Source organism: Nicotiana tabacum, chromosome 7 (assembly GCF_000715075.1).
Source record: "Nicotiana tabacum cultivar K326 chromosome 7, ASM71507v2, whole genome shotgun sequence".
Taxonomy (NCBI): domain Eukaryota; kingdom Viridiplantae; phylum Streptophyta; class Magnoliopsida; order Solanales; family Solanaceae; genus Nicotiana; species Nicotiana tabacum.
Window position 1 is genome coordinate 34,720,271 of NC_134086.1, and position 26,914 is coordinate 34,747,184.

Below are 26,914 nucleotides of genomic sequence, written 5' to 3' on the forward strand. Positions count from 1 at the left end.
TAGCCACTGGGATGTTGCTTTCGAGATGGCATCGAAGTAGGATCCCATTGTAGTTCGAGCAAAGTCAAACTCAAGCTTTGGTCGATGGCCTTAGCCATTGAGATGTTACTTTCGAGCTGGCGTCGAAGTAGGATCACATTGTAGTTCGAGCGAAGTCGAACTCATGCTTTTGCCTATGGCCTTAGCCATTGGGAGTTTCATTCGTACATTGGAGATTTGATTTTATTCCTGTAGGAAATACATGTTGACTTTGTAAATACAATGGAGATTTGGCTATCTATACCTAGTCCCTTCATTACTCGGCCTGGAGATCACGTCGATGGGCGGGGTAATGAATAATACTTCGGACCTCGAGGCGTCTCCCTTGCTGCCTCATTAAAAACCTCACCGAGAAAACCCGATTGGGACAAAACTCGGATGAGGGAAAAAGAGTACGACTTAGGCGGCGCCTCTTTTCAGAAGTGGAAGTATTTGAGATGGGCGACGTTCCAATTGTTTTGGAGAGTTTTCCTTCAATTGTCTCTAACTGGAATGCTCCTTTGTTTGTGCCGCTGTGATTTTGTATGGCCGATCCCATTTTTCCCTTATTAGGGTCTTTCGCTGCTTGAGTTTTAGCTTTGAGTCGTACTTTGGCCTTCTTGTTATAGTACCTTTATGCTTGTTGCTTTTGTGCTAGCATTCTTACGTGAGCCATATCTCTTCGTTCTTCGACCTCATCCAGTTCTTGCAGCCTACTTTCGTCATTACTTGATCCGCTTTTGTTGGAGTATCTCAAGCTAGGTTCTCTGACTTCGAGGGGTATAACCGCGTCAGTCCCGTAGACTAGTGAATATGGCATCTCTCCTGTTCTAGTTTTTGGCGTGGTGCGGTATGCCCATAGTACTTCTGGCAGTAGTTCAGGACATAGCCCCTTGGCGTCCTCGATTTCTCAAGTTGTGGGTACCTTGTTTCGGCATCAATTAAGGTTTTGCTGATATAATAAATTGGAGATTGCATACCTTTGTTTTCGTGGACCAAGACTGCACTTACCGCGACTTCGGAGACTGCTAGGTACACCAAGGGGCATTTGCCCGGCTCTGCTTTGACAAGTAGTGGCAGTGAGGACAGGTAAGTTTTCAACTTTCTTAAGGCGTCGACGCATTCTGAATTCTACAGTAGTCCGTGATCCTTCCTTAGTACATTAAAGAATTTATGGCACCTGTTCGACTATCGTGAGATGAACCTCGACAGGGCGGCTATTCGTCCTGTCAATTTTTGTACTTGTTTTTTGCTGGTCAATGTCTCCGGTATTCCTTTGATTGCTTTGATCTGATCTGGGTTGACCTCGATACCCCTTTGCGACACCAAAAAACCAAGGAACTTTCCTAAGGTTACGCCAAAGGTGCATTTATCGAGATTCAGTTTCATTCTGTATTTCCTCAATATTTTCGAAGGCTTCCTTCAGATAACTAATGTGATCCTCCTTCTTTTTGGACTTCACTAGCATGTCGTCGATATAGACCTCCATAGTATTTCCGAGTTGTTCTTTGAACATTTTGGTGACTAACCTTGGATACGTCGCCCCTGCATTCTTGAGTCCGAATGGCATGACTCTGTAGTAGTATGTTCCTTGGTGAGTGATGAAGGTAGTCTTTTCTTGGTCTTCTTCTACCATTAGAATTTGGTTGTAACCAAAATAGGCGTCTAAGAAGCTTAATAGTTCATTCCCTGCCGTTGCGTCGATGAGTTGGTCGATATGTGGTAACGAAAAGGAATCCTTTGGGCATGCTTTGCTCAGGTCTGTGAAGTCGACACACATCCTCCACTTCCCGTTCTTCTTTTTTACCATGACCACATTGACGACCCACTGAGGATACTTTAATTCTCGGACGGAACCATTAGCGAGCAACTTATCAACTTCTTCGTTGACTGCATTGTTGATTGTGGCGTTGAACTTTCTCCTTATTTGCCATACTGGTGGGTAAAAAGGGTTGACATTCAGCCTGTATGTGGTGATGTCCCTTGGGATTCCCAGCATATCTGAGTGGGAAAAGGCAAACAAATCAGCATTGTAGTTAAGAACTCATGGAACTTACCTGGTTCTGAGAGGTTGTGTCTGATATAGGTTTTTTTCATGCTGTTGGTGTTGTCTAATTGAACGGGGTCGAGGTCTTCTACGGTTGCCTTGCAAGCTTCTACGACATCTGGGTCTTTGATGGCCTCTATTTGTATGTCGGGTTTGGTTCCCGATATGGCTGATTGCTATGCTTCCGCACTCGCCCCCTTTAGTTGTTGGGTGTGTGTGCAGTCTTGGGCGATTCGGTAGCATTCTTGAGCGGTGCGTTGCTCACCCCGGATGCTAAATATCCCCCATGGGGTAGGAAATTTGATTACTTGATAGAAACTTGACGGGACAGCTCGCATGACGTGTATCCATAGATGCCCTATGATAGCATTGTAGGATGTTTCCTGGTTCATGACGTGGAACGTCGTCTCTAGGGTGACTCCTCCTGCCAGAACGGGCAGCACTATCTCTCCAGATGCTCGTTCCACTGCATTATTAAAACCCGTTAGTGTTATGCAATGCGGTACTATATTATCCTCAAGTCTCATCTGTATGAGGACTCGTGGGTGAATAATACACGCGCCGCTTCCGTCATCCACCATTATTCTTTTTACATCGGTATCTGCGATATGTAGAGTTATAACCAAAGCATCATAGTGAGGGAAGGACAAACCGTTAGAATCTGACTTATTGAAGATGATACTATCTTCGAGGTCATCATACCGTTCGTGGGCGACTATCCGCTTGAGTTTGTGTGTGGTGGTGAATTTCACATGGTTGATTACCGTATCATCGCCGCCGCCAATGATCATTTGTATGGTGTAAGCTGGTGAAGGTGGTTTTCATTAAGGTTGATCACATCCACGAGCGAAGTTAACCGGTCCTCGATCGCTCAGTAGCTCTTTCAGGTGTCCCTGGTTTAGCATTCCTACCGCTTCCTATCACAGACATATGTAGTCTTCGGTTTTGTGTCCCCTTTCCTGGTGGAATTCACACAAAACGCTCGATCTCCGGGTGATCGGATCTAACTTCATCTTTTGTGGCCACTGCACCTTTGTGCCGAGCTTTTCTAGTGCATACACTAGTTCTGAAGGAGAAACGCAAAAGTTATGAGCAAATAACAGTGGAGACATACCTCTTTCATTTTGATGTGACGCGGTGTGTCGAGGCGTGACGTCTGCATGTCATGGAGGAGGCAAGATGGATGCCCGGATATAGGGCTGATGCCTTTCTTGATTGAAATGGGATAGTTGATCCCTCCGACCATAGTTGCGGTGATCTCTGCTTGTTTCGGTTTGGACCGACGTTAGTCGTTGGAGCGGACCATTCAAGTCATCCTCATGTGCCCTTACTTCGGCACAATAGGCATTATAGATTTCTTCCCAAGTGGTGGGAGGGTACTTCATGAGTCTACTTAGCAGCTTTTTGGTCGCTTTTGACCCATTTCTATTTAACTCATTTTGGAAGGCTGCTACCGCCATCCCTGTGATATGTTCGGTAGGCTCATTCTTGCCTTGTTGAATTGGGCTATGAAATCCCGAAGTCCTTCGCCTATCGTCTGCCTGATGGCGAAGATGTCATTTACCCTGGCTTCTACCTTTTTTGCTCCCGCGTGGGCAGTGTTGAATTTATCTGCCATTTCTTCGAACGTTGATATTTACCATGCCGGTAGTTGGTAATACCACGTTAGCACTCCCCCTGTCAAAGTTTCGCCGAACTTCTTCAGCAGCACCGATGACACATATTCTTTTGACAGATCATTGCCTTTCACTGCCGTAATATAGTGGATTATGTGATCTTCCGGGTCCGTGATGCCATCATATATTTTCAAGTATGGTGGCATTTTGAAGGTTGTTGGAATAGAGTGGCGGGCTTCCCCTTCACTGTATGGTTGCTTGACGAACCGACCTACGTCACATTTTGGTAGCAACTTTGGAGCGTCGGGTATTTTATCGACCCTTTCTTGATATTCCTTCATCTGATCACAGAGCGTTTTGTTCTCATTTTTCATGTTTTCCATCTTCTTTAAGACAGCCGCAAGTGCATCTTTACCTACATCAGTGACAACACGGGTGTTACCTATTCGTGTAGTTTCTGGCTCATCGGCGACAGCTGCAGTTTCTGCGGGTAATGTGTCTTCAATATCCCTCTGAACGGGTTTGTCGAGTATGTTGCTCAAGGTGTTTGTCAACCATTCTTCTAATAGCCTTTTCACAGCCGGTGGTGTTTCTCCTGCTGCGGATGTTGAGGTTCCCCTCTCGCGCGAGACAGTCACGCTTTCGTGCGAGGGGGGGGGAGGGTGAGGTATCTCCCTCAAGTGTAGCGCTTGGCGTTGCGTTTTCATTGTCTTCCCTACCGGCTTTGTTGATGGAATCTAGAAGGTTGTTCGTGAAACCTACTATTGCCTTTAATCTTGCTTCTCCCTTTCCTGCCATTGTTGATCTTCGCGAGGCTAGGTAGAGGTGATTATCTCCTTCAAGGATCTAGGTAAAACTAAGATCTTAGCTAAAGAAATCCCCACAGACGGCGCCAAATTGTTTGACTCAAAAGATATTGGAACCATTTTGAACAAATCAATTAAACAAAATGAATAGGTAAATCTTAGCTAAGTATAATAAACTCTAGAACCAATGTTATAGAAGATGAATACAATGGATGGTATTTCTTAATCTTGCGAGGATGAGTGCTTGAGCATACAGGATGCCAGTCACTTATGTAGAAAAGTACAGTCAGTGTTCTTAGCTAGAAAAGCAAAAATCTCCCCTTGCAAGGTTGTTTTCGCTCTATATAAGGGACAAACCCCTTCTAAACCCTCAAAGACATATCATAGGGAATATTCAAAAGAATATTATTAATGCCCCCTATTGGGCCTACACTACATAAGTCATGCAGTCTCTGTTCGCTTGTTTGTCGCCCTCCACAGGACGTTGAGCTACGAGGATCTCGTCGTTGGTCGTCAATAGTTGTGGTCGTCCAAATTTGGACCCATACATATATAACACACTTCGCTTTCGAGTCTGTTTAAAAAAGAATGTCGTATTTTTGAATTTGGAAAATTTCAAGTTTTCTCATTTTACACGAAAAGAGAAGTTTTTATAACTACAAAAAAATTATATCATATTTTAAGTTACAAGTTTCAAAAGTCTTATAATCATTTGAAATTCTATGACATGATTAAGACTATTCTTTTCTGAAGTTTTCCTTTCTTTTTAAATTCCATACCGATACAAACTACTCCATGTTACATAAATAAATGGGAACAGATAGTACAAATTTCACAGTTTTAGTACTTTGATTTGATGTTTTCCCTATCAAATTAATTTTGCTCACTGTTTTAATTAAATAATTTTTCTTCCTCTATAACTAATAGGAGTATAAGATATGAGTAGAATTAATATTTTAAACCTCATAGAAAATGAAACAGAGAGGGTATTGTTGTTCCTTTGACAAAAAAATTTGACTTATTCTTACAGTTCTCTTATTCTTTTTACGAAAAAGGACCAAATATATTCTTCTACTATTAAAAATTATTAAAAATTATCTTCTATTTCCCTATCATTGTATTTGTACCCCTATCGTTATACTTTAGTTTGAATGCCCTTAATTTGACAAAGAAACACGTAGGGGTATTTGTTTACCTCGAAAATACGAGTAACAATTAAACTTGATTTGTGGTTTTAAAGATATGTGATTTAATCCAATACCAATTAATTTTCAAGAGATATGAGGTAGAAATTAAAGAAGTAAGTGAATTAAACCAATATAACTCAGCAGCGGTGACCTCGAGCTTAGTGACCTGGAGGTGGGCTTAGAACAGTAAGAACAATTAAGCAAGAAAAGTAAAGTAAGAGCAATAGAGCTGAAAGATAATTCTGATGAACAATAGGCAAAAAGTAAAGAGTATATTCTTTTTTCAATGATTAGATGATGTTACAAATGATTGGGGTCCCCTTTATATAATATGGAATCTCTAAATAAGGTATATTTCTATTTACAGTAAGGAATATTCTTGGTACAACTGTCTAACCGCCTAGTACGGAATCGTACAATCCTATTCTCGAATTTGCGCCACGATTTTGGGGACGTGGCAGGAATCTAGCTCATTATATTACAAATCCATAACGGTACTATTTCGGGGTCGAGCATACTCAGCTTTGGTACTCCTCGTACTCCTATCTTCGGTGCTTGCATTCTATCTTCGATCTCGAGTTTGGACCATCGGGTTCAAACTTGACCTCACCCTAACTCGGGCTTAGGAAGGACCCTCGAGCCTATAAGTCGGAGGCTTACAATTTTTACCGTATATAGATAGTCCCCACATTTCTTAGAGTAGGTCGATAAGAAACGATTTGATCTTCGATGTTCGATGCCTCGATCCTGATATTAATCTCGTGATGTCAGCAGCTGAAGGGACTGAAAGGTTGCTTTTCATGCGGTTCCCAAAGTAATTAATTGGATACGACTGACGGTCGTCTATTTGGCTTCCCCAATACGCTTAAGTGACTTCTATAAATAGATCAATTCCACAAATTTGCAAACTTTATTCTTACATTGTTCTCAAAATCTCATTAGCACTTTCAACATTCTGAGTTCTCCCTTCTCTTCTATTTGCCCTTATTTCATCACCAACCTTCTCTATTTTCTTTGAATTTCTGCATCACAATGGCTAAGACGTCTAAATCTGTTCCCCAAAAAGAAAAGGTTTCTTCATCGTCCAGCCGGCCAAAAGTAAATCGGTAGTGCCACCTCGTATTGAGGAGTGTATTCCCCCGCCGTGTGAAATAACATCCGATTTTAAGATCAAAAAACCTGTATCGACACCAGGCCGATGTGATCCCATGTCTCGATACATCAGTTTGATAACCGAGGACGAGCTTGAGCAGGTAAAAGAGGACTACAACTGGGAGAACAACAACGTAGTGATCCCTTCTCCCGAGGAGGACATCACCACATATAAAGTGGGGTACTTAAGCGTGTATACCTACCCATTCAAGCTGGGCCCCGCACATCCAACTCTGGGTCCTATAGATCCTGTTATTATTGACTTTTGTCAACAATACCAAGTGATGTTTGGCCAGATCTACCCTTCATTCTTGCGAATCGTTCATTTGATCAGATTCTTTTCGAGTCAGGTCGAGGAGATGTCTTTCACCCTCGACTATCTGATCAGACTGTACTATCACGACCCAATTTCCCCTCCGTTGGGTTTCGTGATGGCACCTAGTCTTAAGCATTAGGTAAGCCTACGATTTACAGAATAACAACAATGATAAATAACATCTAAAATTCTTCATAAATGAATTCTTTATACAATAAACATATTCCCAAAACCCGGTAGTACAAATCATAAGCTCTACAGAGTTAGCTACCACTTCTAAATATAACCATTTGGAAAAGAGTGAAAACAGTTGAATACAAGTAAGAAGGTGTCTCTGAAGCCTGCGAATGCAACAATAGGTTTTTCTTGAGTCTCCCCAGCAATGATCCGCACAGCTACTAACGATAAATACCTGGATCTGCACACAAAAAATGTGTAGAAGAGTAGCATGAGCACACCACAGCGGTGCCCAGTAAGTATTAAGACTAACCTCAGTGGAGTAGTGATGAGAAACAGTCAAGATACCTACTGGCCTAATAAACTGTAAAAATATGAGCATAGGGACAATAGAACACGATGTATATATAAAGACTACACGATATGGCTAACAATACAACAATCAAAGTAAGGGAAGAAAACACAAGTAACAGCAGAAACACCATAATAATGACATAGAAGAGCGAGCGGAAACATAACCCAAGTCCTAAATCACAAGTACAGTAAAGACAGGTAATAACTCAGCAACTACGACCGTTTTCACATCAGGTCTTAGCCAACAAACTCCACGAAGTACCAAACCTCGAACAAACTTACAGCTCACGGGTCCCAATACTTGAACCCTAACACTTGGCATCATGTGCCCTCATCACATATCATGGTCATGCTGACAACTCACTTGCTAACTAGAGCCACTCTCACATATATGACAAGTAAACGAGGGTGTACATCTATGCTCAGCAATATCAGGAGAACTTCATATCCAATAAGAGTGTTCAACTACGTCTATGCTTGTGCAAGTGCTCTAACATAGTTCCTACCAGTTAATAAGCATAAGGAAAAGAATGGACAGTACGTAAGATGTTTTCTCACAACTTTCACGAGATAAAGCTCGTATAGGTAAGCGTACCACAACACAATATCAACAACAAGAATGCCCCTAGGCCACCACAAACATCAAAATCAATCCCTGACATAGCGCACCTTATCTCGCCACGTGTGCAATAATAATATAGTGAGTGCCCGCCTTGTTTCACTACACGTGCATCATAACGTTCCCACCTTGTCTTGCTACATGCGAAGCCCACATATAAGCGTATATATATATCCCGCCTTGTCAGCCACATGTGCAATATATCAACAGTAATAATTGCACGGCAGAAACCTCGTGCAACCCCATAACAACAACCGCACGGCAGAAACCTCGTGCACCAACACAACTAGTACAACAACAACAATGATAGAAATACTAAGTACAATGAGTAAATCAACTCCAGAACTTTAAATCACAAAGAAACGGTAGAACCAGTTCACCAGGGATAACCACAGTAAGGAATGAAAGGCATAAAAGGGAACAGTTCAACAAGGAAGACTAATATGTAGCAACGCTCCCGCAATATACAAGTCACAATAAGGAAGTCAACACGAGTCAAATAGTTCCAAATAAAGACAAGTCAACTAAAACATAGGTTATCTAAACTCTTTTTAAGATTGAGCAATTTCGGAGGACATTCAACAATTCAATTAATGGTAAGCAGCAGAAGATAATCATCACTCCAATTAAGACTAAACAATTATAGGATGAGATAATAACAAATTTCAATGAAAGATAAGCAGTTATGACAAGATAGCATGACGATAGGAAAGTTAAAAGTCTTCCGTTAAGTCAGATAAGGGTCAAATACGCAATAAGAGTGGATCATGAAATAATAAATTCCAATTAAAGCATGTAGAGGTGAAACTAGCAAATAGAAATCAATTACATCAAGAGCAACTTCTTCCTACTTAGTGAATATAAGGACCTAAGAACCCTAAAAGGCCAACTAACCACAATTAAGTCCGAGCACGCACTCGTCACCTCGCGTACACGGAGTACAATCAACATAGAAGACTCAATCCTAAGGGGAAGTCCCCCACACAAGGTTAGACAAGATACTTACCTCAAAGACGACAAACTGATACTCTAAAATGCACTTCTCGGGTGAAAAGACCTCCGGACGGCTCAAATCTAACCAAATTAACTTCAAAGCACAAACAAAACATATTAGAAACTATTGCGGATCATAAAAAATTGGTTTGAGCCGTCCAAAAGTCGGTCTAAAAAATCTAAAAAAATCAGTCCAAAAGTCGACCCTCAGGCCCGCACCTCGAAACCCGACAAATTTTACAAAATCCAAATACCCATTCCAATATGAGTTCAACCATACAAAAATTATCAAATTCCGACACCATTTGGTCCCTCAAATCATGATTTCTCATTTTAGAAATTTTCTTCAAAAACCCTCATTTTCCTCAACCCAAAACACAATTTAAATGATAGAAACAAAGGAAAAATCATGGAATATATTAAATTCTAGCTGAAGAACACTTACCTAATCGATTTCTTTGAAAACCCCCCGAAAGAAGCTCTCAAAATCGAAGTCCAAAACCCAAAATATGAAGACAATGGCCACACCCTCAATTTAAGTGTTTCTGCCCATCATTTTCTGCATCTGCGGAGAATTAGCCGCATTAGCGGCACCGCAAAAGCGATGACAGGAGCGCAGAAGCGGTTACATACCAACGTTCCAGAACTCGCAGAAGCAAGCTAGCTTCCAGGCCTCAAAGATCGCAGATGCGATCAAACTCACGCAGAAGCGGAGCGGCACCTGCGCTCCAAGGTCGCAGGTGTGAAAACACCAGAAATCATTCTCAAAACCATGCAAAACATCCAAAACTCGTCCGAATCACACCCGAGGCCCCCGGGACCACGTTTAAACATACAAACAAGTTCTATAACCTAAAACGGACTTGCTCGAGGTCTCAAATCACATCAAACAATGCCAGAAATACAAATCGCGCCATGAATCGAACTATGAACTTCCAAATCTTCCAACTTTAAAAACTTGTGCCGAAACCAATCAAATCAACCCGGAATGACGCCAATTTTTGCAGACAAGTTCAAAATGACATAACGGAGATGCTCCAACTTTCAGAATCACATTCTGACCCTGATATCACAAAAGTCAGCTATGGGTCAAACTTCTCTCTTTTCCAAACTTCAACTTTTCCAACTTTCGCAGAAATATCTCAAATTACTCTACGGACCTCCAAATCCGAATCCGGACGCACGCCTAAGTCTAAAATCTCTATACGAAGCTGTTGAAATCACCTAAAACCCATTCTAGAGCCGTTTATTCAAAAGTCCAATTCCAGTCAAATTCTCACCGCTTAAGCTTCCAAAACTAGAATCCTTCTTCCAATTCAATTCTGAATCCTCCGGTAATTGAATTTAACCATACACGCAAGTCGATACACATAAATATGAAGCTTTTCAGGACCTTACGCCATTGAACGAAGCTTAAATTCCTCAAAATGGCCGGTCGGGTCATCACATCCTCCCCTTTTTAAAACAAACGTTCGCCCTCGAACGTGCCAAGATTCGCCTTGAAGCTCTCAAATAGCTGAATTCACACTTCCAACATACACCCGCATGTGATCCCACGTCACCCCAATCTACATAAGCTTGACGTCACCATCTCAACTACAATTTAGACTTTCTACCAATACCAATAAGTCTTAGAGCCAAAATTCTCATATCCTATTCACTTGCAAGAGATCCGATTCTAAATCCATATCCGGTGTCAGTCTCAACTAGTTGTAACCACTATGCCTACATTCACAAAGTACAACCACACAACATACACACCATACATAGGTCCCTAATGACATTCCTGATCAAAATATCTGCCCAAAATCGAATACAGTACCGGCCATTAGCCTCATATTCAATAGGAACCCATTTCAAAATCTCCCCAATACTGACGATGATACTATAACCACGAAAACCAGTTATCACAACTAACACCAAAGGGCACACACCCCACAAACTAAAACTCAGAAAGCACAGAATGAAAATGATTGAATATGTAAAGAAAAACACATAAGAGAGTTATCAAACAAGCTCGACATGCATAACTCTCTATCAGTACTAACCTACAAAACAATATAACAATAAAAGAATTAAAGCATATGAACAAATCACAAGAACCTCATACGGATATAACTTCCCCCGCGATACATAGCCCGGTTCAAACACATCAAATCATATGAAATCCCGAGGGTCCCTCCCTCAACTCTGAATCACAAGTAGGGTATACATCAAAGCAGCTGGAACCTTATACTAGATCAATTTCCATCAACAAAATTACAACACACACTAGCTCCCACACCGATGGAGCATAAAAATCACAGCTCGTAACCATAAATACTTAAAAATCACATCAGGCCTACCGAAATGGACAATAGGAATTTACTACTAGTCTCATAACTCTTAATAATGAATAGAAACAAACGTTAGACACGGCTAACACTCATAGACCTCTCAACAAAGAAACACATAGCATAGTGTTAATCATGAAACACACTCATAAACAGAGCATCAAATAGGGGAACTCACCCCGATAAGTAGGACTATAATGAAATACGGATGGTGCTCCTCTATAGCAAACCAAAATCATACCTGTACGACATTATCTATTGTAGCAGCCTCGAGCCTTCTATATGAAACACATCAATGGGTCGAGCCTCCCCCTCCTGGGCGCTTTCTACTCGCCTGAATACTTCGTTGTGGCACATCGGCCAGAAGTCTGGGGCAATATCTCACCATATGGTTAGTATCTCCACACTCAAAGCAACCTCACTATTGACGTGCTCGTGGGAACTGTGCGGTACGGGTACTCTAAGACCCATGAACACTTGAATCACTATGCGAAACCTGAAGTGCAAACTGAACTGGCTGACCCACAAAACCTTTACCATGTCGCACCCTGACTCTAAAATAAGGACCAGCAGATCTCCCCGGTCTACGGGGCCTCTTCGCCTCCTCAAACTCTCTCTCCTTATCTCGTCTGCCCTCTATATCATGGCATTGCCTGTCCTCTCTCTCCTGGCCTCGCCTAACCTCTATTTCCTCTCTCTCTCGAGCCAACATGCCCTTCACCCTCCTAGCAATACTCATGGTCTACTGATACGAAATATCTATCTTCAACTCTCGGGACATGCTAGTCCTGATGCTGGGATAGAGTCCCTCAATAAACCAGCGGACCCTCTCCCGAACAGTAGAAACCAAGGTTAGTGCATGTCTGGCCAAATCACTAAATCTGACGGCATATTCTGATACTGACATATTGCCCTGGCGCAGCTGCTCAAACTCTGCGTGCCATGCATCCCGAAAGGACTGAGGTTCGACCTCTCTCAGAAACATCTCTAAAAACTGAACCCATGTAAGTAAAACTGACTCGGCCCGGCTACCCAACTCATATGCCTGCCACCACTGATAAGCAGCTCCCCTAAGCTGGAATGTAGTAAAAGCAACCACGCTCAACTCAACAATACCCATAATACGGAGAATGCTATGGCACTCCTCCAGAAAACCTTGTGCACTCTTTGAAGCCAAAACACTGAATGTAGGAGGGTCGTTTTTCTTGTACCTTTCAAGCCTAAGCTGCTCTTCTTCAGATGATGCTGCCCTGACCACTAGCTGAGCTGGAACCACAGGCTACGCCACCATGACGCCTGGAACTTGACCAATATGAACTCGCTGCTCTAGAGTGTGGGCGACGGGAGTTTGAGTCCCTCCCCTAGTCAGTGAAGTAGTTGGTGCAACCAAAATCAACCCCGCCTGAGCCAATGTACCAAACATGCTCAGGAACTGTGCTAAGGTCTCCTGAAGTCTGGGGGTAACAGCAGGCTCCTCTAGTACGTGCCCCCAACCTGGAGCTACTGGCGGCTCCTCAACAGCTACTCTGGTAGGTGTTCTAGCTATGGAACGTACTCCTCGTCGGCCTCTGTCTCTGCCTTCAGCGACCCCTGCTCCGGGAGCTGCATCATCGGTAACTACAACACGTGTCCTCACCAACTGTGAGAGAATGGAATAATAAAAGTTCAGACACCGAGATCAAGAAGCTCGCATGATAGGAATGAAAGAAGTGAGATTGTCCTGATAGTTTTGTAGCCTCTCGAAGATAAGTACGGACGTCCCCATACCGATCTGCAAGACTCTACTAAACTCTCTTATGACTCGTAGCACCTATGAACCTAGAGCTCTAATACCAATTTTTCACGACCCAATTTCCCCACTGTTGGGTTTCGTGATGGTACCTAGTCTTAAGGACTAGGTAAGCCTATGATTTATAGAATAACAACAATGATAAATAACATCTAAAATTCTTCTAAAATGAATTCTTTATACAATAATCATATTTCCAAAACCTGGTAGTATAAGTCATAAGCTCTATAGAGTTAGCTACCACTTCTAAATATAACTGTTTGGAAAAGAGTAAAAACAATTGAATACAAGTAAGAAGGTGACTCTAAAGCCTACGAACGCAGCAGCAGGTTTTTCCTTGAGTCTCCCCAGCAATGATCCTCACAGCTACTAACGATCAATACATGGATCTGCACAAAAAAATGTGCAGAAGAGTAGCATGAACACACCACAGCGGTGTCCAGTAAGTATCAAGACTAACCTTGGTGGAGTAGTGACGAGGAATAATGAAGACACCTATTGGCCTAATAAACTGTAAAAATATGAGCATAGGAACAACATAACATGTTGTATATAGAAAGATTACACGATATGGCTAACAATACAACAATCACAGTAAGGGAAGAAAACAACAAGTAACATCGGAAACACTATAATAATGACATAGAAGAGTGAGCGGAAACACAACCCAAGTCCTAAATCACAAGTACAGTAAAGACAGGTAATAGCTCAGCAACTACGACCATTTTCACATAAGGTCTTAGCCAACAAACTCTATGAAGTACCAAACCTCGGACTAACTTACAGCTCATGGGTCCCAATATTTGAACCCTAGCACTTTGAATCTTGTTCCCCCATCACATCTCATGATCAAGCTGACAACTCACTTGCTAACTAGATCCACTCTCACATATATGACAAGTAAACGAGGGTGTACATCAATACTCATCAATATCAGGAGAACTTCATATCCAATAAGAGTGTTCAACTACGTCTATGCTTGTGCAAGTGCTCTAACATAGTTCCTACCAACTAATAAGCATACAGAAAAGAACAGATAGTACGTAAGATGTTTTCTCACAACTTCCACGAGATAAATCTCGTATAGGTAAGCGTACCACAGCACAATATCAACAACAAGAATGCCTCCAGGCCATCACAAAACATCAAAATCAATCCCTCACATAGCCTACCTTATCTCTCCATGTGTGAAATAATAATATAGTGAGTGAGTGCCTTGTTTCGTCCCACGTGTATCATAACGTTCCCACCTTGTCTCGCTACATGCGCAACCCATATATAAGCATATATATATCCTGCCTCATCATCCATATGTGCAATATATCAACAGTAACAATAGCACAGTAGAAACCTCGTGCAACCCCATAACAACAACCGCACGAGGTCCTCGTGCACCAACACAACCAGAATAACAACAACAATGATAGAAATATGAAGTACAACGAGTAAATCAACTCCAGAATTTTAAACCACAAAGAAACGGTAGAACCAGTTCACTAGGGATAACCACAGTAAGGAATGAAAGGCATAAAGGGAACAGTTCAAAAAGGAAAACTAATATGTAGCAACGCCTCCACAATATACAAGTCACAATAAGGAAGTCAACACGAGTCAAATAGTTCCAAATAAAGACAAGTCAGCTAAGACATAAGTTATCTAAACTCTTTTTAAGATTGAGCAATTTCGAAGGACATTCAACAATTCAATTAATGGTAAACAGCAGAAGATAATCATCACTCCAATTAAGACTAAACAATTATAGGATGAGACAATAACAAATTTCAATTAAAGATAAGTAGATATGAAAAGATAGTGTGATGATAGGAGAGGTAAAAGTCTTCAGTTAAGTCAGATAAAGGTCAAATAGGCAATAAGAGTGGATTATGAAACAATAAATTCCAATTAAAGCATGTAGAGGTGAAACCAGCAAATAGAACTCAATTACATCAAGAGCAACTTCCTACTTAGTGAATATAAGCACCTAAGATCCCTAAAAGGCCAAATATCCACAATTAAGTCAGAGCACGCACTCGTCACCTCGCATACACGGATTACAATCAACACAGAAAACTCAATCCTAAGGGGAAGTCCCCCACATAAGGTTAGGCAAGATATTTACCTCAAATACGACAAACTGATACTCTAAAATTCACTTCTCGAGTGAAAAGACCTCTGGACGGCTCAAATCTAACCAAATTAACTTCAAAGCACAAACAAATCACATAAGAAACTATTCTGGATCATAAAATCTCAATATATAACAAAATCCAAAAAATATCGGTCCAAAAGTCGACCCCCGAGCCCTCACCTTGGAACCCGACAAATTTTACAAAATCCGAATACCTATTCCAATTTGAGTTCAACCATACAAATATTATCAAATTCCTACACCATTTGGTCCTTCAAATCATGATTTCTCATTTTAGAAATTTTCTTCAAAAACCCTCATTTTCCTCAACCCAAAACACAATTTAAATGATATAAACAAAGGAAAAATCATGGAATATATTAAATTCTAGGTGAAAAATACTTACCCGATCGATTTCTTTGAAAACCCCCGAAAGAAGCTCTCAAAATAGAAGTCCGAAACCCAAAATATAAAGACAATGGCCAAACCTTCGATTTAAATGTTTCTGCCAGCATTTTCCGCATCTACAGACAGCTAGCCATATCAGCGGCACCGCAAAAGTGATGACAGGAGCGCAAAAGCAAGGCTCCTTGCAGATGCGATGCATCAACTACAGAAGCGGTTACGCACCTGTGTTCCAGCACTCGCAAAAGCGAGCTAGCTTCCAGGCCTCAAAGATCGCAGATGCGATCAGACTCACATAGAAGTGGAGCCGCACCTGCGCTCCAAGGTCGCAGGTACGAAAACACCAGAAATTTGACATGCTTAAAACCATGCAAAACATCCGAAACTCGTCCGAATCACACCCGAGGCCCCCGGGACCCCGTTTAAACACACAAACAAGTTCTATAACCTAAAACGGACTCGCTCGAGGTCTCAAATCACATCAAACAACACCGGAAATACAAATCGCGCCATGAATCAAACTATGAACTTCCATATCTTCCAATTTTGAAAACTCGTGCCGAAATCAATCAAATCAACCCGGAATGATGCCAATTTTTGCAGACAAGTCCAAAATGACATAACGGAGGTGCTCCAACTCTTGAAATTTCATTCCGGCCCTGATATCACAAAAGTCAACTATGGGTCAAACTTCTCTATTTTCCAAACTTCAACTTTTCCAACTTTTGCCGAAATATCTCAAATTACCCTACGGACCTCCAAATCCGAATCCGGATGTACGCCCAAGTCCAAAATCTCTATACAAAGCTATTGAAATCACCCAAAACCCATTCCGGAGCTGTTTACTCAAAAGTCCAATTCTGGTCAAATTCTCACCGCTTAAGCTTCCAAAACTAGAATCCTTCTTCCAATGCGATTCCGAATCCTCCAGTAATTGAATTCAACCATGCGCCCAAGTAGATACACATAATATGATGCTATTCAAGACCTTACGCCATTGTACAAAGCTTAAATTCCTCAAAACAACCGGTCAGGTCGTCACATGTATAGTCCTCGACTTTATCGAGGTGGCTTGATAAAACTGCAACGCCGATCCTCGAAATCTCTCTTTACCAGTATTGATGAGGACAAAGACTAAGGGTGGATGAGTCGGTTTGTCCGAGTCAGGAACTCTGACCTGATTCCTTCTGAGAGGATACCGTTCCTTGAGGAGTGGAACATGAAATGTTAGTACATGTTTATCGATGATCACTTTATACCCTGCTTCCCTTTTTCTCTCCTGATTTTATCTTTTTCTCGACCTAACCTATTTTCGATGGTGCAGCTATTGCTTGGTTTCGTGGTATGGTCCCAGACCTCGAAGGCTGGGTCCGAAAATTGTCCTCTACTTCCTTATACCCGGAGCGCTGCTGACGTGACCTGGCTAAGGGCCGATGGGAGGCTAAAAACCATGGTAAGTTCTTTTGTCTATTTACTTGTGTTTCTCAGCGAAATTCCTTTCTTTGTTTACGTGCAGGCCTTGGAGACACCATTGCTATGCGGCCGCCCCTGGCCGGTGAAGAAGAGATCCCAAAGCCTCCCAAAGAAAAGAAGAGAAAGAGGGAATCGCCTGCAGCTACACCGAAGCCTAAGAAAAGCACGGTTCGAAAGCCTAAGGCCGATATTGTGGCCTTATCTCCAGGCATGACCCAACGTCTTCGGGACCAGGAAGAAGAAAATGATGATGACTGCCTGTTGGTAGCTCGTAAGAGAGGAAGCACTGGTGCTTCAAAATGTGCCGAACCGGAGGCGACAAATGTGGTTCATCCTAGAATCGAGGAAATCTCCAAGGGAAGTTCGAGCAAAGTCCCCGAGCCATCGAGCAACAAAAGGGAACCTCGTCTTGGAGGTCATTTGGAGGGTGAGACTAAGGGGCCCGGTCCCAAACCTCTTTAAATAAAATAGAATGCCTCGAGTGTATCACTTGGGGTGATTAATGTGGATGACTCGTCGCCTGGTCCTGAGTTCTTCGAGGAGCAAATCCGAGAAGCTCGGAACATGAGAACTCTTGATATGGGGGCGAGCCACGAAGGGCATGATATCTTTCGACAATGACTTGATGGGATCGAGGATGGCCCCGACCCAGATGCTTCTTTTATTTTCGATGAGGCCCGGTGGCTCTACAAACAAGTAAGTTTTTGTCACTTGAAATCACGCTTGTGCTTTATCCTTGTTGTTCTGAGTCTAATCCATCCCCTTTTTTGAAGTCCGTCGTGCTCCATAAGAAACATTATCCAAGTCCCGAGCTGAGCTTGCTCGATGTGAGGCCGAGCTTAAAAAGATCTTGGAAGAGAGGGACGGTCTTAAAACCCTCTATGTCAAGAAAGAGGAGGAGAACAGAGCTCTTCGTGCTGATCTGGCAAAGGCTTGCCAAGAACGAACCGAGCTTACTGAAAAGGTAATATTCCCTCTGCAGCTTTGTTATGGATTTTCCCGATCGGTCTTCTAACACTTTTCCTTTGCAATTTCAAGAAAAGGGGGAGCAGGTGGAGCAGCTTCGAGAGGAGCTTAAGATGAAGGAGGTCGAGACCCTTGGGTGGAGGCAAGGCATGGACAGTCTCGCCTCTGAGAAAGAAACTATTTGGGAGCAGCTGGCTTCACTCAAATGTCAGCTTCAAAGTGTGAAGGAGGAGAGCCTGGCTCAAGGTCGCAAAATCGAGGAGCTTAAAGCCAAATCCGCTGCTGAGCTGGCCAAGGCCAAATCTGACGCTGAGGCAATTATATCTTCATATCGAGCCGACACTGAAGTGGCTAATGCCCAGGAAAAGAAGATCTCTTATGCGGCTGAGGTTAAGTTATCAAGTGTACTTGACCACGCCGAGCGATAGTGGAGAGAAACCCTCGAGGAGGTTCATGCTCGCGGCTTCGATTTCTCGGCCGATATTGAAAAGGCTAATACTTTGGAAGAAGAGGTCGTCGCTTTGCTTTCTAATGATGAGGATTCGGCCAGTGGCTCCGACAGTAGGGGAGATGAAGATGAAGACCCTGAAGATGAGGCTCTCGAAAATGCAGCTCCCAAAGAAGATGCAGTTGCCGAAGATGTGGCCCCAGAGTAGTTTTAGGTTTCTTTATTTTGCCTTAGTGTTTTTGTCTAAGGACCCCTCGCGGGTATTTGTAAATATCTTTTGGAAATACACAGGAATTCATTGTTTTAACATTGGCTTGTGATGAATCCCATTTTGTCTTTACTTATGGAAAATTCAGTTGTACAACCCAAACGATCAATCCGAGTATTGGTTTGAACTCAGAACATATTGGACCCTTAGGTTTTTTACTGATCGACATAATGCCTCTTAAGGTCTTAGATTATTCTCGTGCTTAAATAAACCGGATGTGAGCTCGTGATAATGGAACTCTTGGGTCCGAGTTGTGAGAACGAGGTTTTGACCTTTATATGTTTTGGCCCTTAAGCCTTTTTAAGTTGTCCCTTAGGCTCTTATACATCGGCCCTTAGGCTCTTTAAGTTGGGTTGATTCGGCCTCTAAAGTGGCTATAATATTTTCCACTTTTCGGCTAAAAGACTTAGTAAAAATTTTGTATATCTTAGCATGTATTTTTTGTACCTATTCGGGTTTTTCGAAGGTTCGACGTATCAGAACCTTATTAGTAATTAGTTTGTGTAAACATAATCGAATACCTCTGAGGTTTTTTCGAAGGCTGATATTATCGAAACCTGTAAATTATTCGAAGGCTGAATTTATCGAAGCCCTTTATATTTTGCTTTTGCCGAGGGTAGCCTGATTTAACCAGTTTTTTCAAAATGTTTGAAGGCCTTTAATTTATGGCAAAAGTCGGACGTCTTCGAGCCGTATTATTTCGGTCATAGCCTTTTTTCTTGACCGTAGTTTTTAATATGGTCGTACCCTTTGGGTATGTCACTTGGACTTGTTTCCCGATAACTTTTGAATTTTTTCAAAAAGTTAGTCTCCGAGTATATTGGCCTTGGCCTTTGTTTCGAGGGGATGCCTCTTTGAGGTCTTATGAGTCCGAGTTTTTGATGATTCGGATGTGTTGACTGTCGATGACAGTCCTCGAGTATTTCGGGGTGCATTTGCGTTTTGGCTTTTGAGCTGCTTCCCGTAGGATTGTAAGTGCAGAGCTCGTATAATAGTAAGCTTCTTTGAGACACAAAGTGTTTTTGATATAAACAGAATGCTTTTTCAAATAATTGATGCATGTGTATATGTTTTGCCGTCGGGGCTCGATATCTTATATGGACATGATTCATCTGACCATTTGGCCCATTACAAAGTTCTTCTATCGAGGCCCACTTTGGCACGAAGTGAAGTATTTTCCTGAAAATATAACCTCCGAGGGTGATTCCCCCCAGTATTCGAGGTTGATTGAAAATAAGCCTTGGATATTGTTTAGTTCTCCTTAGGTAGCACATAGTTGTTGCCTCGTTAAAAACCTTGCCTGTAAAACCCTTTTGGGACAAAATTCAATCTAAGGGAAAAATATTGCAACACATACTTTAAAACCTAAGGCCTTCGTCTAAAAAAGGGTGTCTTCAAAATCGCGTTCCTTCTATGGCTTCGATCGAAAATCTGTAATAAGTTAATTTTAAACTTAAATGGACAAGAGGATAAAGTCATACCATAGCAGTAGTATCGTTCCAATTGTTTGGAAGTTGTTCACCTTCCATTGTGCTAAGTTTGTAAGATACCTTACCAACAACTCCAAGGACTCGGTACGGTCCTTCCCAATTCGGGCCCAGTTTCCCTTTATTCGGGTCTCGAGTATTGAGGGTGACCTTTCATAGAACTAAGTCCCCGATTCTAAAATATCGAAGGTTGGTTCTTCTATTGTAGTATCTTTCGATTCTTTGCTTCTGCGCGGCCATCTCGAGGCACATGATCCAAAGTCCACTCCTTGAAGCGGTGCAAATTTACCTGTAGCTTGTCCAAGTACCGTTGCATTCTATCCTCTCGAAACTTTTATTTACTTGGTTTACCACCAATATAGAATCGCACTTGGCCTCGATGACTTCTGCTCCCAATCTTTTAACTAGCTCGAGACCTGCAATCATGGCCTTATACTCGGCCTCATTGTTAGTTAATCTTGGAGTTTGATAGATTCCCTAATAGTACCACCCGTGGGTGGCTTCAAGACAATGCTGAGCCCGAACCCCTTCACATTCGAGGCACCATCTGTAAAAAAGGTCTATACCCCCGATGTTGTACCCGAGCTTAGCAGGAGTTCTTTCTCCATTTCGGGTACAAGGGTCAGCATAAAATTGGCCACAAAGTTAGCTAGGATCTGATATTTGATGGTCGTGCGAGGTTGATATTTGATATCATACCCACTAAGTTCGATGGTCCATTTGGCCAATCGGCCCGATAGCTCGGGCTTGTGCAAAACATTTTGAAGGGGGTAAGTGGTTAGTACACATATAGGATGACATTGAAAATATGGTTTTAACTTTTGAGATGCGCTTATCAATGCAAGTGCTAATTTTTCTATGTGAGGGTACCTAGTTTTAGCATACCTACGAGTTCAGCTTACGTAATAAACATGAAATTGCATACCTTGATCTTCTCGAACTAGTACCCCACTTACCGCTATCTCGGACACTGCCAAATATAGGTAAATTTTTTCATCTACCTTCGGGGTGTGAAGAAAAGGCAGGCTCGATAAGTATTGTTTTAATTCTTCTAAGGCTCACTGACATTCTGGGGTCCATGCGAAATCCTTTTTTATTTTTGAGCAAGGAAAAAAACCAGTGACTCTGATTTGACGACCTCAAAATGAATCGACCCAAAGCAGTTATTCACCTTGTTAGCCTTTGCATGGCCTTCACACTGTCCACGATCGTGATATCCTCGATAGCCTAGTTTTTATCTGGGTTGATTTCGATACCCCGATTTGACACCATGAAGCCGAGGAACTTACCCGAGCCAACTCCGAAGGTACATTTTTCTGGGTTAAGCTTCATATTGTATTTCCTCAAAATTGTAAATGTTTCCTGCAAATGAACTAAATGGTCCTCTGCGCGCAGGGACTTAACCAACATATCATCAATATAGACTTTCATTGTTTTACCTATTTGTTCTTCGAACATTTTATTAACTAGGCGTTGGTATGTAGCTCCTGTATTTTTTAGCTTTAGCCCAAATGGTATTACAGTGTAACAATAAGTTCCAAATTTAGTAATAAACGGAGTCTTCCTGGTCCTCTGGGTTCATCTGAATCTGATTGTACACAGAGTAGGCATCGAGAAAAGTTAGGGTCTTGTGGCCAGCCGTGGCATCGATCATACAATCAATGTTTGACAAAGGGAAAGAATCTTTTGGACATGCTTTGTTCAAGTCCTTATAATCTACGCACATTCTATGTTTGTTTCCTTTTTTAGGAACTACAACTACATTGGCTAACAACTCGGGCTACTTTACCTCCCGAATAGATCTTATTTTAAGAAGTTTGGTTACCTCATCTCTTATGAGAGCATGCTTTACCTTGGACTAAGGCCTCCTTTTTTGCTTTACCGGTTTGAAACTGGGATCGGTGCTTAGCCGGTGCGTGGTGATTTCTGATGGAATCCCTGTCATAACTAAATGGGACCAAGCAAAACAATCCATATTATCAATAAGAAGTTGAATGAGTTTTTTCCTAAGTTCGGAAGTCAATCCCGTTCCCAGGTATACCTTTCTTTCGGGCATTATTCGATCAAAATGACCTGCTCCAGCACCTCGATAGTTGATTTGGTAGCATCGGATTCTTCGGGAATGATGAAGGTTCAAGGAGTAAGGAAATCCTCATCTTCGTCTTCGATTACCTGTTGCTCCGACTCTATAGAGGCTGGAGGCGGTGATTGATATTTGGCCGCCTGCTTACCTTTGGTGCCCAATTTCTCCGAGGTCAAAGGATCTGGTATCGACACCACTTCCTCGATTGCAAACATCTCTTTTGCAGCATGTTTCTCTCCGTGGAATGTTTTCACTCCTTCCTCTGTTGGGAATTTCATCATCTGGTGAAGAGTTGAAGGCACTGCCCTCATATTATGTATCCATGGTCTTCCGAGGTGTGCGTTATTCCTCATGTCACTTTCAATGACATGGAATCTAGTGTCTTGTATGGTCATGGCTAAGTTTACTGGCAAGATAATCTCCCATTTGTTGTTTCGCTTGCCATGTTGAAGCCATTTAGGACCCGGGATGCATGTACAATCTAATCTTGTATGCCGAGTTGTTCCACGACCCTTGATCTAATTATGTTTCCTGAGCTACCTGGATCCACTAAAACACGTTTAACTTGAATTTTATTTAAAAGAATAGAGATTAACAGGGCGTCGTGGTGAGACTGAGATATGCTTTCTGTTTCCTCGTCACAGAATGACAAGACATCCTTGGGCACATTACTCTGACTCCATTTTTCTCTGGTGATTGATACTTTGGTGCGCTTGAATACAGATCATTGAGGGACATCTTCTTCGCCAATGATCATGTGGATTACATGTTGTGGTTGTTCTTGCTTGATTTTCCTTGCATCTCTCTCTCTCTCTCTCTCTGAAGTGATTCTTAGTCCGATCACTTAGGAATTCTCGAAGGTGGCCCTCGTTGAACAATCGAGCCACTTCTTCCCTTAGCTGCCTACAATCTTCTATTTTATGGCCATGTGTGCCATGATACTTGCATATCAAGTTCGGGTTTCTTTGAGAAGGATCAGTCTGTATAGGCCTGGGCCACTTGGTGTCTTTGATTCTCCCAATAGCTGAGACAATCCCCGACGCATCTATGTTGAAGTTGTACTCTGACAATCGAGGAGCCTCGGCGGGGTCAGTATGCTTATCAAACCCGCTCTTACTCATGCCCCGAGAACTTTGGCCTCGATCGTTCCTCCGATCTCTCCGAGGAGCATTACAACCTGGACCGTTGTTTCTCCAATCACCATATGGCTGATACCGTTCTTTGTTGAATCTCGATTCTCGGTCTGTGTCCCTCGGGGGATTGGCTGCGAATCTTCTAGGATGAACTGAACCCGAGGGAGCTCCCAACTGGTCATCCTCGACCCTAATTTTTGACTGGTAACAATTGTGCGCATCTGACAATGTCACAGCAGGATATTCGATCAAGTTCTATTTTAATTGCCAAGACGCAATCGAGCTCCTTTCATTCAATCCCTGCATAAAGTCCTGTCTGCCTAGTCATCGGAGACCGGTGGTAATTCCATTCTTTCCATTTAAAACATGGACATGAACTCCCTTAGCATCTTGTCGTTCCTTTGCTTTATTTTAAGACGTCCGATTTTCTCGTGACCACCTTTATGGCCCCGGTGTGTGCTTTTACGAAGGCATATGTTAACATAGCAAACGAGTCAATAGAGTTGGGAGCTAAGTTTTGATACCAAATCATAGCTCCTTTCGACAATGTTTCTCCAAATTTTTTCAACAAGGTTGATTTGATCTCATCGTCATTCAAATCATTTCCTTTGATTCCGCAAGTGTATGAAGTCTTATGCTCGTTGGGGTCGGTTGTTCCATTATATTTGGGTATATCGGGCATGCGAAACATTTTGGGAATGGGCATCGGAGCTGCGCTCTGAGGCAATGGTTTTTGTAAAAACTTTTTGGCGTCTAAACTTTTCAAAACTGAGGTGCCCCCGGTATTTGGTCAACACGGGAGTTATAAATTTCCACCTTTTTATCGTTGCCTTCAATCTTCTTTTCTTCGGACTAGATCCTTTTGGTGAGATCTTCGAGCATTCTTATAATTGTAGGGCAGTCCTCAAGCCACTCTCATCTGGCCTTTCTAGCGCTTGTTCAGTACGCCAAGTATTTACTGGTTCGACCACACTCAGAGTCTTATTCTGACTTTGAAGTTGGGCGATGGCGATTTGCTGAGGTTGCAACATCTCGAATACCACTTGGAGGCTGATTCCCCCGTCTCCCATTCCTTGTGTTCTTTGGACACCAGCTCGGGCTTCCCTGCGTACATTCTCTTCGGGGTCTGTGCCTAAATCCGTGTTTAGAACAATGTGTGAACTAACATCAACTGGTTCCACATTTGGCACTTCCTCTAGGTTTATCGGTGGTACACCGACCCCTGCATTGTTGTTTTCTCCAAGACCTTCGTTGACATGAATATGTGCATTTTGTGTGCTAGACATGTTTCAACCTGAGATTCAAAAAATCTTGACAAGAGAAAGTATAAAAACAACGTGTGTAATGAGAATCAGTAAAGAAATAATCACTTTTATCTTTAGCCTCACGATGGGTGCCAAACCGTTTACCTCGAAAATATGAGTAACAATTAAACTTGATTTGTGGTTTTAAAGATATGTGATTTAATTCAATACCAATTAATTTTCAAGAGATATGAGGTAGAAATTAAAGAAGTAAGTGAATCAAACTAATGTAACTCAGCAGCGGAGATCTCGGTGGGCTTGGAACAATAAGAACAATTAAGCAAGAAAAATAAAGTAAGAGCAATAGAGCTGACGGATAATTATGATGAACAATAGGCAAAAAGTAAAGAGTATATTCTTTTCTCAATGATTAGATGATGTTACAAATGATTGGGGTCCCCTTTATATAATAGGAGAATCTCTAAATAAGGTATATTTCTATTTACAGTAAAGAATATTCTTGGTACAACTATCTAACCGCCTGGTACGAAATCGTACAATCCTATTCCGGAATTGCGCCATGATTTTGGGGACGTGGCAGGAATCTAGCTTATTATGTTACAAATCCATAACGGTACTATTTCAGGGTCGAGCATACTAAGCTTTGGTACTCCTCGTACTCCTATCTCCGGTCCTTGCATTCTATATTCGATCTCGAGTCTGGCCCATCGGGTTCAAACTCGACCTCACCCTGACTCGGGCTTAGGAAGGACCCTCGAGCCAATAAGCCGGAGGCATACGATTTTTATCTTATACAGTATTTTTAATTCAAAACTGCCATATGTCCCTCCGTTAAAATTAAGGATATTTTTAAATCAAAGTATAACGGTAAAGGCATAAATATACTAATATTAAAACGAAGAATAACTTCAAACAATTTTTGATAGTAAAGAACATATTTGGTCCTCCTTCGTTCGTTTTATGTAATACTTTGTTAGATATCGAGTCAAAATTAACAGACATCTTTGGATAGGTTATACAAAGCAACTAAAAAGAAAAATAGGACAACTCATGGCGTATTTGAATTATAAAATAATCTAATCCTATAAAAAATGACTATGTGTTTGGCTAAGCTTATAAGCTGGTCAAATTGGCCTATAAGTACGTTTTGGTCTATCTACGTATTTGGTAAACACCCAAAGTGCTTATAAGCTAAAATCAGCCATAAGCCATAAGTTTAGTCACCCCCAACTTATGGCTTTTCAACTTATAAACACTTTTAATTTGACCGAGGCTTTTACTAAATTATCCTTAATAATATTTTTTCCAAAATAAATTTGTTTAACTTTTTCTGCATTCTATATTCGTCGTTCTATCCTTTTCTTTATAATGAAACTTTTTAATTTATAATCTTTCATAAAAAAATTTAAGGGTATTTTAGTTATTTTAATAATAGAACAACTTATCAGCATTTTTCTACCAAACATATCAACCAGCTTCAGCACGTCTATCCAAATATGTAAATGCTTATTTAAAAAATCAGTTTCAGCACTTAAAAATGCTTTTCAACACTTCAAGTTTATCAGCTATTGACAATCAGCTAATCCAAACGGGCTCTAAATTAATTAATCACCTACCTTCAACGGGTTCATGCCTCTGAAATCAACTGCGCTCCCCGGTATTTCTTGTGCCGAGTTTATCAGGAATGAGTGACAACAGATGTGGTTCAACAATATCGGTGGTCTAAAGTCAAAATCTAATACTAAGATATTACAATTTTTTTAACAAAACTAATGCAAGTTCCTTCAAATATTTCTCTTAATGGAAAAAAATAGTTTATTCAAAAAGTTAGATTAAAATTGAAAAATGAAA